Source organism: Protopterus annectens, chromosome 5.part0 (assembly GCF_019279795.1).
Source record: "Protopterus annectens isolate FY-2018-M chromosome 5.part0, PAN1.0, whole genome shotgun sequence".
NCBI classification, from domain to species: Eukaryota; Metazoa; Chordata; order Ceratodontiformes; family Protopteridae; genus Protopterus; species Protopterus annectens.
This window is the reverse complement of record NC_056735.1, coordinates 962,417,427-962,432,941: the sequence shown is the minus strand read 5'-3', so window position 1 is coordinate 962,432,941 and position 15,515 is coordinate 962,417,427.

The window sequence follows — 15,515 nt, the reverse complement described above, 5'->3', positions numbered from 1 at the left end:
TGCCTCACACACAGAACCAACAGAGGGGAACCCATCCCAGTGGAAACCAAGGTATGTGTTGGCCTAAGAATACTAGCAACAGGTACCTTCCAAAGACCAACTGGTGATATGATGGGGAAATTACAGGCATCAGCCTCCAGGGTACTGCACCAGTTCCTGGATGCCATGTCAGCACATGTCAGTGATCATGTATATTTCCCCAATGCCCTTGAGGTATTGGCCAGCAATATGCGTCTCTTCCAGAAAATAGTGGAATACCCTGAGGTAGTGGGTGCAATAGACTGCACGCACATACACATCAAAGCACCAGCCGGTGAGCGGGGTAGGGCCTACATTAACCGCAAGGTCTTCCCCTCCAGCAACTGCCAGGTCGTGTGTGATGCCCAGGGCATAATAATGAATGTGTGTGCTGGCTGCCCTGGGAGCTACCATGATTCCCACATCTGGCATTTGACACAGCTGTACCAGACATTTGCCAATGGGGACATCCCACATGGACACCTAGTGGGGGATGCAGGTTATGCACTGGAGCCGTGGCTGATGACACCCATCAGAAACGCACACACACCTGAACAGGAACGCCATAATGAGGCACACGCACAAACATGTAATGTAATAGAGCGTGTGTTTGGGCTGCTCAAGTCACGGTTCCAGTGTCTGGACACATCTGGTGGATCCTTGCAGTACACACCAACTACATGTACCCAAATTGTCATGGTATGTGCTATGCTACATAATATGATCTTGCGAAAACAGCTGCAGCAGGGCCAGCATAGGGCTGGGCCAAACAGCCCCCCACCATTGCTAAGGCCATCACAGGCAGAGCGTGACTCAGAGGAGGAACAACCTGAGTCTGCCACAGTAGGCAGAAGGAGGCGTGCCCAGTATGCCCTGGCCTTGGCAAAGAGGCAACGCATAGCACATACACTGGCTCAGTAGGAACCCTGGGAATGATACCCCCTCTGACTCACTCAAATAATAACAAGGATGCCTAAAATGACATGACCTGCTCACAAACATGTACAGGGAGTGTAATATGTGCATCCGACAGAGGCAGCCCTGCAGCACCACCTGAGGCAGGAATGCCATGTGTTAAGTAATGTAACACCATGTACTATATGCACACCTGAGGACCCTGACTAACATCCACCCTCACCAAGAATGAAGCCACAAAATGACGATGGGATGATCAATTGCAATAACTGGCTGAAGTAATGCAGTTAGTCAAAGGGGAGCCAATGTGTTTCAGCCTGGGAAGACGTGTGAGCATGACATGATGCACCACCTGCTATGGGTGGCATGCACCTATCAGTCCAGGCCCCATGGATACTGGCAAAGGCTGTCAGTACCCACAGCATGCCCTGAATAGGTAATTCTCAAAACACAAACCCACCTTCATAGGTACCACAAGGGATAGGAACCTAGATGTAATGCTACCCAATGCCAGAAGTCTAAACAGCAAGATGCGTGCAGTGTAAATGCACACAGTATGGAGAATGTTGATATCAGTCCTGTAATAGAAAACTGGGTCAAGGCTCACATCAGCACCCTAACACTACCAGGTTACACCTCATACTGTGCTGTACAGCCGCAAAACATGGAACAAGCTACAAAAGGAGGGTGACTAGCAATAAATGTCAAGGATAACCACACCCCCATGTTGGTACCACAACAAGAAGCAGCATGGATTAGCCATGGTCACATACCAATGGCTAAAACCGCCTCCCAGTATATAGCCTGCTGTAGACTACTGTCCTAATACCAGGAACTGCACCTGGCCTATGTTGGAATACATGAATATATCAAGCCCCCCAAACCACATTATATTGCTTGACTGAAAATACCCAGACATACACTGGGAGCATTATACTAGCACCAACACAGTAGGAGAAAAGTTCCCAGAATCCATAAACCAAAATTCCCAGGAACAACGTTCCACTCCCACAAGAGGGGTAAGCATACTGGATGTGATAATCAGCAACATGTGTACTGGATGGCAAGATGAGAAGTGTATCCCTCACTGGTAAGATCAGACCATAGAGTAATCACGCTGTATATACACATCCTGACCACAGTCCCTGGCCAGAAAACCACAGTGAAAAACATGTGTAAAGCATAGGTTGCACCCCTCCAAACTGATGTGGAATCCACGAAAGGCCCTGTGCAAGTGCAGAATATGGGACACACCGCAGAACATGTTATACAGGCATTCCATGAACACAGCCAGGAATGCTTGGAGTATGCAATCACAAATAACAACAAGACACAATGCCATACACACAGGCATCTGGCATGCTGGACTCCAGCCATTACCAAACCATGCAAGAGAATGAGGAAGCTACTACATGATAGAGCAAACATAAAAAGGGAAGTAATCACTGATCAGTAGTATGCCAATAAAATATGTCCACACATACAATCCACTATGGGCAGCCACAACAAGTACAATCTGTGAATCCAGAGGCAATGTGACACCTGCCCCAAGTACACAGACAACCCACAACTCCCCCCAATAAATACAAATATATGTGAGAGATGCAACCATTTATCCAAACCGGAGACTGAGCTCCCCCAACTCAGTGCTGTCAAAACTAGTCAGGTGGAGAAGGTAACCACATACACCACAAACCCAGTCCCACATAGACCTATCTCAACTGTAAACCAAACACATAAACACAGAAAAACATTCCTGGAGGCCCTAATTACAAACACACCACACCAACAGAAGCCTCCAAAGCAGATCCCAAGCAACCACTACCTCCAAACATAGCACATGCAACACATAGTACACAAAGCTGGTGTGCCAAACAGTTACAGGCCAGAAGGAGAAACAACATGCCTGATACAGTTGTAATAGGTGTCAGTATAGGCAGACACACTGCTGTCCCACTCACCAGACTGAACAAGGGAAAGGGTACAGTAAGCTGCCTGTAGGCTGCCACAATATGCCACATAACACAAGTACGCAGGTCACCCCAAAGCAAGCAGAAATATGATGCACTCATTGTCCATGCTGGTGTGAATGACCTGAGATGTACCTCCCTGGACTACATGAAAAGAGACATGGAGGAGCTCTCTGAGTATGTACCCCAGGCAGGTATGACACTGGCCGGTTGCAGCATCCAACCCTCACCAAGAATGATGCCACAATACAAACACAGAATGATCAGCTTTAACAGGTGGCACAGTTACAGCTGTCAGTCCAAGAGGGTCTAATGTCTGTCTGCTTGAGATGTCATGCATGACAAGCCATGCTGCTGTTCCAGGGATGGCTTGCACCTGTTACCCCTGGGCGTCTGGATACTGGATAAGGCCTTTGCCAACCCCATAGAGCCGTACGTAGGCAAGGCCAAAAAGACTAACCCACCACCCTAGAAAACATAAGTGGTAAGTAACATAAGGGTAATGCTGACCAATGCCAGATGTGTAAATTGCAATATGCATGCCCCTGAGACACTTCCCAGTATAGAGAACATCGATGTCTGTGCAGTGACAGAAGCCTGCTGCAAGCCTACTGATAGCACACCAGCACTACCAGGTTATACCACATATCATGCGTTATGGCCCCAACACCTGGACCAAAACATCAAAGAAGGGGGGGAGTATCCATATGCAGCACAGACACCCATACAGCCAGGTAACTCACAATGCATGAAGCAGTGGAGACCACCCATGTGCACCTAAGTGTAGTCAAAACTGCTGTACAGTCTGTAGCATGCGACAGACCACACTCACACACAAGAACCCCACCCAGACATCCTGAAGACACTGGACAGTATGAATGTCCCACCAAATACCAGACAAGGTACTCACAAATTACCACATAGGAGGTAAACCATTATGTATGCAAGGAGTAATCAGGGACCTAGGGACACAAGTCGTCAGTAACCTGTCATGTGACACTCACAATGCCAATGTGGCTAGGAAGACTGTCTATACTGGACACCGTATCATGAAAGGATTCACATCTACATCAACAGAGGTCAGTGTGCCCCTGTACTGTTCCCTTATCAGACCCATAATCTAGTACAATGACTCATATGGGATGTACCGTACCTGACACCTGCAGCGGTTCGGAAGACCTCAAAGGTACCCCACCAAGAGGATAAAGGGTGTCAAATATATGTCATATGCTGCCTGGCTGTAGACACCCCAGCTGAATGCAGTCACAGACTGCCTACACAGAGGCATTGTATGTCTGTTGTACAAGGCCATGTCCAACACAGGAGTAATGGACATGCTCCACCACAGGAAATCAATGCCATTGGAGCTGTGAGAGTGACAGATGTCAGCCTCAACACATAATGAAATAGGATGTGCTGGAGGGACAGATACATAACCCAGAGGCTCCCCACACCCAGAAACAGGATCCCAATCCATGTTAGGCAGAGCCCCTCACTGACACCCCTCAACAGGAATATTGCCAAGTGGATGGATGATCATACATGTACACTGGGGGTCTTCACTGTGTCACGTCCAGACAGAGGCACAGTAAAGAAAATCATAAATGGCCATAATAGTCACATAGCAAGGGGCGGCGAAAGACACACACACTCTGGCTTGGCTTACTAATGCCCTAAGGTGGATAGCCTAGTATGAACCCATGAACCTATGAAGATACAAATTGTACAGGACACTAAGGATAATCACAAGGCTTACTTAACTGATGGTAGGAACCATGTTGGGAATTCACAGATATGCTCCGAATCACACAGATATTACAATCAACATACCAAACACACACACATATTGCCAGCATACAACCTGACAGGTACAGTGCAACCCCCCCCCCCCCCAGAATGCAAAATATCTATCCTAGCAGACTGCTGGTCCCCTGACATTGCAGATGTTTTTATTTATTTATTTATTTATTTATTTTACATTTGTTAACCGGGCTAGTCCAACTGGATACATGTCCATTTTCAGTGGAGGCCCGAGGAGAAAAGCTCCACTATCTAATGCAAAGTAACAAAAGTACATTCAAAGTACATAGGCAGTTTAAGCTCCACTATCTAATGCATAGTAACAAAAGTACATTTAAAGTACATAGGCAGTTTAAGACACAACTAAAACAGGCATTCAAAATACATGGGGAATTAGAGACACATCTAAAACAGGCATTTAGGCAAGTTTTTCAGTAAGAGTATTCATAAAATATTAAATCTCTTCAGTACAGATATATACAATAAAGACATAAGTAATTAAGTAGTTTGAAGGCTAGAAAAGAGTTAGTAGAAAATAATAGTTTGTAGTTAATAGAGTCAATTTCTTAGGTATAAATGAAAAGAGAGATGGAGAAATAGAGTTGGTAGACAGTGCAAAGGATGCAGGAGAAGGTAGGCGGTATGTGTTCAGCTAGGGAAATTGCACGAGCAAAGCCAGTGATTGGTTAGAAAATGTTTTAGTTGAGTTTTAAATAGTGTGATAGAAGTTTGGGCTATAAGGTCTGGAGGAAGTTGATTCCAAATTTTACCAACTGAGTTGGAAAATATAGAGTCACCTGCTGTATTCTTTGCTAGAGAAGTTTGAATCAGTAATTTATTGGAGGAGCGAAGGGTTTTTAGGTTATTGTAGGGTTTTATCAGAGTAGAGAGCATAGGTATATTTTCTGGGTGGTGAAGGGCTTTATGGGCAATTGTAAGTTGGTAGTATTGAATTAGGTGAGGTAACTCAAGCCACCCTAGGTTATGGAGGTTCAGGCAGTGATGTGTTTTATATGGAGAGGCAGTGGCAACTTTGGCAATGTTGCAGTAGGCTGTTGTAAGCCTATTGATTTTATGTTTAGAAAGATTAGTATAAATGGGGGATGCATATAGTAGAGTAGAGAGAAGATATGTTCTGGCTATGGTAGTTCTTGCTTCAGGTGTTAAGAAAGATTTGATTCTGTAGAGAACCTAATTTTCTATTAGTTGCTTTTATGATAGAGTTTATATGTACATCAAATTTGAGTAAGTTGTCAATGGTAACTCCTAAAAGTTTGGTTGTTTGGTCGGGAGAGATAAGGGTGCCATTGTTAGAAGTGAGTGTGAAACTAATAGGGGGAGACAGGTGTGTGGGTGAAAAGAGGAGAAGTTTAGTTTTCTTAGGGTTTAAGAGAAGGCAGTGATTGGAGAACCATTTTTCAATGGTGGTAAAAGTTTTTTGAGTAAGTGAGTGGAGGTCAGCTTGGGTTGTGGCAGAGCAGATGATGGTGGTGTCATCGGCGTACTGAATGCAAGTGGTTAGTGGGGTGGCAAGATTCAGGTCATTAATAAAGATGGAAAATAAAAGAGGACCTAAGATCGAGCCCTGAGGTACTCCTAAAGTGGTGGGGAGAAGTTCGGAAAGATTGTTGTTCCATAAAACAGCTTATTTCCAATTATGAAGATAGGAAGTAAACCAGTTTAAGGCGAGATTATTGAGAGACAGAGATTTTAAACAATGTAGGAGGAGTTGGTGGTTCACCATGTCAAAGGCTTTTGACAGGTCAACAAAGAATGCTGATGAAAGAAGATTGTCATTCCGGTTTATATTAATAGAGTCTATGAAGGATAATAAGGCTGTGGTGGTGCTGTGGTAGGGACGAAAGCCATGTTGGCAAGTAGCTAGGAGATTATTAGATAGGAGGTGATTTAAAAGCTGTTTGTGGATGCATTTCTCCATTATTTTAGCAATAGGAGATAGCAGTGCTATAGGGCAGTAGTTAGAGTATTCAAATGAATCGCCCCCTTTGAAGAGAAGGATGATGTGGGAGATTTTCCAGAGTGAGGGTATAGTACTTTCTTTTATGGTTCTGTTGATTAGAATAGAGATAGGGTAGGCAATAGCTTTAGCACCTAGCTGGAGATATTCAGCCGGCAATTTGTCAGCTGAGGGGGTTGAGGGTTTGAGTTTCTGAAGTAAGTGTAGAATATAGGAGGTGGGTATGAGTTTAAGCAGAAATGGAGGTGGAGTGCAGCTAGTGTTCCCTAGTAATGAGGGGTCGGGGCTTTGTTGGTTGGCCAGTTTAAGTATGGTTGACGTAAAGAAGTTATTAAATGCATTAGCTGTTTGTAGGGGAGAGTCAGGGCAGGAGCCGAGTGGGTTGGGAGTTTTGACCTTGCCAGGGGATAGTAGTGAATTAATTGATTTCCAAAATTTTGTGGTTGATGGTGGGAGGATTGCTGTAGCTGGGTATAGTAGTTCTTTTTATCTTGTATGATAGCAAGCTTAGTCAAGTTCCTTTTTTGTTTGAAGCTAAGGTAATCAAAAGAGTCTTTAGTGGTTCGCCATTTAGTCCAGGCTTTATTTCTACCACATGTTGAGGTAACAGCCATCATCTGCAAAGCAAAACACACAGCAGCAAAGGTATGTGATGGTGTCCTGGGCTGAGGCCAACATGGACTCCAAGAATAATGGAATGCCAAATCACACTACTGCCCAATGTCAGCCTTACCACAGGATATGTACCCAAAGAGCAGTGTACAACAACAGTGGTCCTTCACAACAAAGGTGTTGCCTGAATGGATACTGCAAAGTACCACCCCAGGATCCTGACAAGCTTGGTCTGCACAGCTATGGAAAGGATCAGTATGTACCGCAGATATAAAGCTATCGTGGACCTACTGACACCGGACCCTACACAGTGTGGCTGTCATAACTGCAGATCCTGCCCCTAAACATGTTTGACCCATTTGTAACAGTCATTAAGGTCATTGATGAGGGCAATGTGGTCCACACAGCGTAGCTGGACCGTGCATATGCTTCCAGACAATACCCTACGAGTTCAGTATGGATATGTTCACCAGCTTAAATATATACCCCTATGTCAGTAGAGGGGTTGCAAACCAGACCAAGGACAGAACTGACATGGTCAGACATGCTGCATCCATGTCAGACTACAAAGCAGATATGAGTGGCATCCCACAAGGCTTGGTCCTGGGAACCCCCCCGTTCTGTATATATGTCCCATAGGTACAGGCCAACATGGAAGGACTGTGACTGAACATGTATGCAGAGGAGTACAAACAGCCCACCATATCCGACCCCCAGCTGACACAAGCAACCCACAAAAGGGCCACCTAGAAAAAGACAAATGGAGCCATAGCCATGTCAGCAAGCTAATTGCAGAACTGTGTATAGACAACCACCGTGGATATACAGTATGTGCCCACGAATTACCACACAGGTGTTAACCCATTACGTACCTAACATGTAATGAGAGACCTGGGGACACAAGGTGATAGATATCCTGCATTGGACAAACATGTGGCTGTAGTGTTCGCAGAAACATACCATATACCCACCCAATCATGAAGGTTGTCAGATGTAGATAAGGGGAGGTCACTGTGGCTCTGCAGTCATCCTTCATCAGTGTCACAATTGACTACAAAAGCCCCTGTGGGATATACCTCAGCAGACACCTCCATCAACTGTAAAGTCCACAACAGTACCCCACCAGGAGTAGCAAAGAGCATGAACAGATGCCATGTGTTGCCTGAGTAAACAGACTGCAGCTCCACACACTGTCATACTGCCCACCCAGAGGCAAGCTGTGCCTGATGTATGAAGCCATGTCCAAGCTGGAATCAATGAACATGCTGCACCTTGTACAATCTGAATGGCAGTGAGCTATGCACATGAGAGACCTGAACCCCAGCACTGACATACATAGGACAAGCTGTACAGAATGACCCATAACACAGAAGGCACCCCCACTCTTGAGTAAACTCCCAGTACAGGTTAACCAGAGAGTCACCTATCGACACCCCTCAAGAGAAATCCCGATGAGTGGATGGGAGATGGTAGGTTAACCCTGGGTATCACTGTTATGTCAGGGGTAGACGGAGGCACAGTATACTAACCATGACATATGTCATGGCAAACTCCAGTTACAATGTGTGTCGAAGGACAAACACACTCTGTGACTAGCATCAGAAATGGCCTAGGGAACATCGCTAGTGTTTGCCAATGTCCACCTATGTTGTGGAATACACTACCAATGTTGGGCAAGCCTGGTGTAGGTAGTCCATATCTGAACATAATGCAACATGGTCATATGTGCACAACTGGCCCCTACACAGTCTGTTGTGCTCACTATGAAGATGTCAAACAGTGATAGGACTAAAGCCCAGGATACTGTCCACCACAGTGAAAGTACTGAACCAGTACACTATACGGTACTACAGTGTTAGGTCAATATGAAAGGATGTTGACAACTGTATGCAAAGTATCCCATGCAATCCCTGCAGGCACAGTATAATCCCTGTTGTGGCAGACACAAAGCAGTTGGCCAGTTAGTACACAACATGACACCCAACACACAACCATAAACATGAGATATTGTTGAAGTTCACACACACCCAAATATGTGGTGGACTTCAGGGTTCAACATATAGAAAGCTCACACTGGGCATGCTCGCACACTTTGATAAATGAGGCATATGTCAGACAACATGCCATGGAAAGGCTGAACTGGGCATGCTCACACACTTAGGCCATATCTCCGTTTAGCAGTTGGCCACACATATCTGGTATTTGTATGTGTCATTCCAGGAACCAACCACAACACAGCAATCTGCCCAGTGCACACAGTAAATGACTACAGAGACATAAGTGATATAGTGGATCACCCTCATATTCAAACATCTTCCACAGATACACAAGTTGTTCATAGGAACAGAGAATGCTATGGCAATAAAGACCTGCAAACAGTCTAACAGCACAACAAATATTGTGCATCTGACAATTGAACATATGGGTGTAGAGGCCAATACTAGGCTTGTTGCCCTAGGGAATGACAGCTTAGCCAGAGTGTGCTTGGCATCTGCATCCCCAGTACAGTAGGCTACTGTGCCACTGTAAAGTAGGTCACATAAGGCAACATGTGAGGCTAGTGAGCTGTGCCTCTGTCAAGCAGGGGCACAGTGGAGATCCCAGGGTTTGAATGTGCTAAGCCACAGCCACGTTCTTGGTGCGCGCTGTAAGAGGGTTGCTGAGGACGTCTAACAGTAAGTGGGCATCAATAACAGACTGAGGGGAACCCTATCTGCATTGTCTGGACAATTCCACTGTCAACACTGCGTTGTGATGATTACATGGGAATGAAGTATCATGCCGGTACTGTTCACATATGTCCTCCCTCTGTGGGCTACAGCTCTGCAATGTATTAGCTCACTCTGTCTGTTGGATGGCTCATATATGGCTGGTGTACACCTGACAGGTGTCTTGTTGTGGAGCAGTCATGGGTATATGTGGGATAGCATGATCAATGCAAACCTTACACATGCTCATAGAATGCAATTGTCAAGGATTATGCAGAGTGGCCAGTATAGTCCCCCAGCATGGGTCCTTTGAAGTCGTCCACCCCAGTCTTCACAAGTGTAGAGTCTGCTTGTGCTAAATACAGTTTGTTTGCAGTGACAACCTTGCCTGGGGGTGGGGATGGTATATGGATGTCCAGGAAAAGGTGGGTAATGGTGGCCTACCTCTGGTGTGGAACAGTGAGTACCCATGTTGCAGATGGACAGGTGCAATATGTATTCCCCCATGTGGCTGTGGTGAGTGGTTCTGCCATAGCACATGGACCCACGAATTGTAGTGGCTGTAGGGTAAAGTGGTAGAGGCCTGAGTAGTTCCCACACACGATATGCCTGTACCTGATGTTAACAACTGAAATGGTGTATGTGAACACCTGCATATCCCGGCACTGTTCCCAGGGAAGCAAAGTGTGTGTCCTGGATGTGGGAGGGGTGTTCTGGACTGGTTGTGTTGTGTGTTACAGGTCCTGTGGTCACGAAGCATGGTATAGAACATAACCTGCCAGTGCGATGTGCATATCTGACCCTAACGTAGGTGGCTGCAAATGCATATATATGCCATCCCCCACCTGACAGGTAGTACTAGATGTACATACCTCTGTAGAAATAAAGATGTCAGCACCCTATAAATACTGCAGGTGCAGACCAGATGCCCAGTAATTCGTTAGCGCTCTGCTAATGCGTCTCCCTCAAGTGTCATAATATAGGTAGGTAGGAGTTTGAACCATGCAAATGCTCACTGTGTGTGTGTGTGTGTGTGTGTGTGTGTGTGTGTGTGTGTGTGTGTGTGTGAGCAAGGTTGATGTGTGTGCAAGTCTGTGTGAGTGAGATGTCCCTTTTGGCAACTGTGAAAGCACTCTACAGGATCCACATTCCCCTATCTAAGCACGGATGATGTCAGCACCCTATAAGTACAGCAGGAGAAGGGAAACCTCCCAGTAATTTGAATAGCGCACTCTGCTAATGCGTCTCTCTCAAGTGTCATAACATAGTTAGGTAGGAGTTTGAAACCTGCAAATGGCAAGTGTGTGTGTTTGGATGTGGGGAGTTTGTGTGTGTGCAATTCTGTATGAAAGATATGTGCTTTTTTGCAATCAGGAGATCACACTACATGATGCACATTACCCTTTCCAAACACTGATGATGTCAGCACCCTATAAGTACAGCCGGAGAAGAGGAACCTCCTAGTAATCCGAATAGTGCGCTTTGCTCATGCGTCCCTCTCACGTGTCGTGACATAGTTAGGTAGGGGTATGAATCCGGCAAGTGTGTGTGTGGGGGGTAGTAGGGTGTGTGTAATTGCAAGTGTGAGAGAGCAGATCCTTTTGGCAAATACTACAATACACCAGATGCTGCATATTCCCCCAGTAAACACAGGGGATGTCACCACACTATCAGCACAGCCAAACAGGGCTACTTGGCCAGTAATGCCAATAGTGCGCACCGCTACTGGGTCTATTACCATTGTCAGAGTACAGATAGGTATGTTTTGGAAACCCACAACTGCCACGTGTGGTTGTGTCGCACATTATGGCCTTGTGTGGGTCTTTGTGCATAACAATGCATGCCATTGCCTAAACCAGCAATGGCAATGCACACATGATGTATGTGTGTGACACATACACATAAATACCTGTGACCTGCAGTAGTTACCATGGCTGACATGTGCCTCGAGTGGATAAATGGTATTTGCAATGCATAACAATATGACTGTGTCTTACTGTGCAGGGGCCGCACGCAGTATGTGTCTATACAGTGTGGGTGTATATGGTAAAATACCTACAGCAGGGGATACACATCTGGTCTGGGCCATATAGTCTACATGTAGTTGATGTACAGGTGCTGCATGTTCCCACCTGTTGTGGGAGTGGTAACACATTATTCCACTGCAATTCAGTGACCACATGCTGGGAACCTTTCAGCTAGTGTGTTGTAGCTACAGTAATGCTCACGCACAATGTTTGGCTGGATGCAGTCCAGCCATATAAAGACATTTCTTGAGACTGTCATATTGCCAGTGGTGTTATGGAGGATAGGTGGGTTTCCTGTGTATAGGAGGGTTGTGTGTGCCAGGCTATGAACCAGAAGGCAGTCCAACACACTGTTAGCTGCACATGCTTTGTGCTGTGCCAACAACCTGGTGGTGTGTGTATCTGTGGTGCCTTGGGATACCACCCCCCTGTCCATGTGTGTTACATGTGTAGGGGACGATAGGCATGGTATGAGGTATAACCTGGCAGTGATGGGTTGCACCTGTGAGCCGTGAATCAGGACTCTGGTACTGCACAGTCATTGCAGTTCACCCTGCTGAGAACAGTGTCCAGTGCATGCATCTTGCAGTGTACACTGCTGGTGTTGTGTAGCATCACTGTTAGTGTACTATCCTGTGTGATACCTGTGGAGGCGGCTATGTAATCCGTGTCCTACAGAAAAAGGCACTATGTGTGTATCAAGGGGTTTCGCCAATATACAATGGCCAATGGGTGTCACGTGCAAGCTGCCCCTCGCAAATCATTGTGGCTTCCCTAGCATGTAAGCACACGTTGACAGCCAGTGGATACCCTATGAATGACATTGGAGATTGAGCAGAATGTAGATATAGAACACCCTTCCTACATATAGTGGTAGCATACCTGGTGAGGGTATGATGGCAACCAAGATCAGGCTCATACTGGCCCATGCCACATGCTGAGAGATCCCTTCTATGTTCCCTATCATGTAGTCTAGGGAGGTATGTCTCAGGTCATCCATAGTGGCATGGTCAATGACTGAGTCATATGTGTCCATGCCTCTGACTGACCTGTATGCATGTGTTTTGTGGTGGACCATAGTGCCCCACAGGCATATCACTGTGACTTTCACCATGTACAGCCTGTTGAGCGGGACCCCACTGCAGCGGCCAAGAGAGGTACCTGACACATCTGTAGCAGGTGTGTTGTGTAGCCCTACAGGCTGTGAGTGTGTGGCACACGGGATGTGTGTGCCATGTGTGGCATGTGCTCTGTTCCAACATAAAGTATGCCTGTGTGCCAGCTGCGGAGGTGTGTGATGCTCAGGCAGGATGCTATTCTGAGTCTCCAAGTATGCCCCAGTGTGTTCAGATTGCTGTCAGTGCGGGTCTATGTCAGACTGGTATTGTAGTCACTGTAGTATGTCATGCCACCTGACAGGGTATGGCATTACTGGGTTCAGAGTGCTCAGTCCCCAGATTGGCTATGTGGTGGCATCCCACACATGTGTTGTACATTCCTGGCCAGGGGTGAGGGTTGACTGCATACATGTGGCAGCTGTGACATTGCCACATGACTCACATAAACCACAACTGGACCATAGAGGTGATTCACAGGTTACCTTTGCACATGCTACCATAGTAGTGTGATTGCCATGGTGATTACCAACACATAGGGCCAATGGGGAACAACATACTGAAGGTGTGTATGTGTGGGTGTACTGCTACTGATTTCATAGCACTGGCATATATGACTGCACACATGGGTAAATGCCAGGTAAGACATGTGCAATGTGTCACAGGCAACGTACATACGAACAGGACAGACAGTGACATGCTGTCATGTGTAAACTTGACATATGTATAGTACGCTATGCAGATGTCACTAGGAGTCCACAGAAGCACTGTAACTCTGCATTGCAGGTCGAAGCAGTGTTCCAGGGAACCCCAAGTGAACATGCATGCAAACAAAGCTACAGTAAGCAGGGCTGGAAGTAGTCCATTGTACAACAAAGAAGGGGTAACACTAGCAGTAGGTAACAGTGCAAATATGTAGGCACTATCAACATGTACCCAGGAATGCACAGCTCAGATGTCCATGGTAGAACTGATGTTATGTCATAGTTAATTGTGATTTGGATTACATTGGTACTGCACACATATCAACATGCGCAAACATCCACATTGCATGGTCGTTGTGGGCAACTTGCCACCATTACTCTACATGTCCATCATTGCTTATCACTACTTGCATTAGCTTCCTCCCTGTGCTACCCATGTATGTGGTTATCTGTTGACATCCTTACCACCGGTATGCAATAATGTGCAGCTGTTACACTTTGGTACGTACTATGGGTGTAGATAACAATTCAGGACAGTCATATGGTTACTGCATCAGGCATGCTGGGATATACACACAGTCATATCAGCACACTGTACTGTTACCAACATGATACTACTAATACACTTCTATGTAGTCACCCTGTGCATCAGCAACGTGTTTACCTGTTCCTGCACTGATGTTGGAGATTGCAGGAGGTGGCACAGTTTCATCATATGCACAGGGTGTGAATTAGGTATGCCTGAGTCTGCCACTGATACCACCAATTGACGTGTGTGTGTATGTGTGTTGGTGAGGGACAGCATTACAGGGTGGGACACTGTTGGTGCAGTGTGTGCGTGTATGTGGTAGCCCTAGGTGTTAACATTTTGCATGTGTGTATGCATGCACACAGTTCCACCTCATGGCTGCCATATACAGGAGTTTGTGGACAGCCACAGACTGCACCTGGCAGGTCATACAGATCAGTGTCTGTGGTCACGGACACGGTACCTGTGCCTGGCAGGGGTGCTACGGACCATATCCGGTACTAAGCCAGACTGGGTACAGTCATCAGAAGCGGGAGTGTGTTGACTGGACACAGGTCCCTGTTGGGACTGTCCAGAGCCACTTGCACGTGGTCTCCTGGGGCGTTCCGATGACAGCATAGACCCAGCATTGCTGGGGCTGCTGCTGGCACTATGGGGGCATCCGTGGGCCTGTTGTCATCCGCGCCGACTGCCAGCTGCTGCTGTTGCTGGCATACGGCCACGTCGACGCCGCAACCGCCCACCATTGCCCTGGCTCATGGACATGTGGTTGTGCAACTGCTGTAATATGTCCCCACAATGTCTGTCTATGACATCGGTGAAATTACGGATAGCATCCGCGATGTTACGCATACTGTCAGTCATGGCTGTGTGACATGCTCTCAGCTCCCTCAGACCCTGTCTGGTGTACCTTTCCATACGCGACTGTGCCTGCATGACAGCCCGAAACATAGCTGAGGTTGACAGACCACTTTGGGCACGTCTGCCAAAGGCAGTATGCCCATGGATGCTCCCACGAGAACCCATGGGCAACTGTCTGTGTGGTACCATCGCAAGACCCTGCCTATGGCTGCTGTGTGGGGAAGCATGTGCCACAGATACCACATTACCCTGGTCAATGCCCACTGTATCCTGTCCAT